Raw genomic sequence first — 310 nt, forward strand, 5'->3', positions numbered from 1 at the left:
CAGCTTTGCTAAAGTCCCCAATTAGAGGTGTCCAGGGTTCTTAAGCACACTCTTATTTACCTTGGATCACAACTCTTTATTCTCTATTTTTTTCTTTTCGTTTTTCTTCTCCTTTTTTTTCGATTTTTTTTTTTGAAAATGCTTTTTCTTGCTTCAAGAATCATGTTATTGATTTTTCAGATCCTCAGTAACATGTCTCCTTTTTCATCATTCTTTCAAGAGCCAACATTCATGAACCACAAATTCAAGATACATATGCACTGTTTAAGCATACATTCAGAGAACAAAAATATTGCCACCACATCAAAAC

The sequence above is a fragment of the Arachis duranensis genome, chromosome 8, assembly GCF_000817695.3.
Source record: "Arachis duranensis cultivar V14167 chromosome 8, aradu.V14167.gnm2.J7QH, whole genome shotgun sequence".
Lineage (NCBI taxonomy): Eukaryota > Viridiplantae > Streptophyta > Magnoliopsida > Fabales > Fabaceae > Arachis > Arachis duranensis.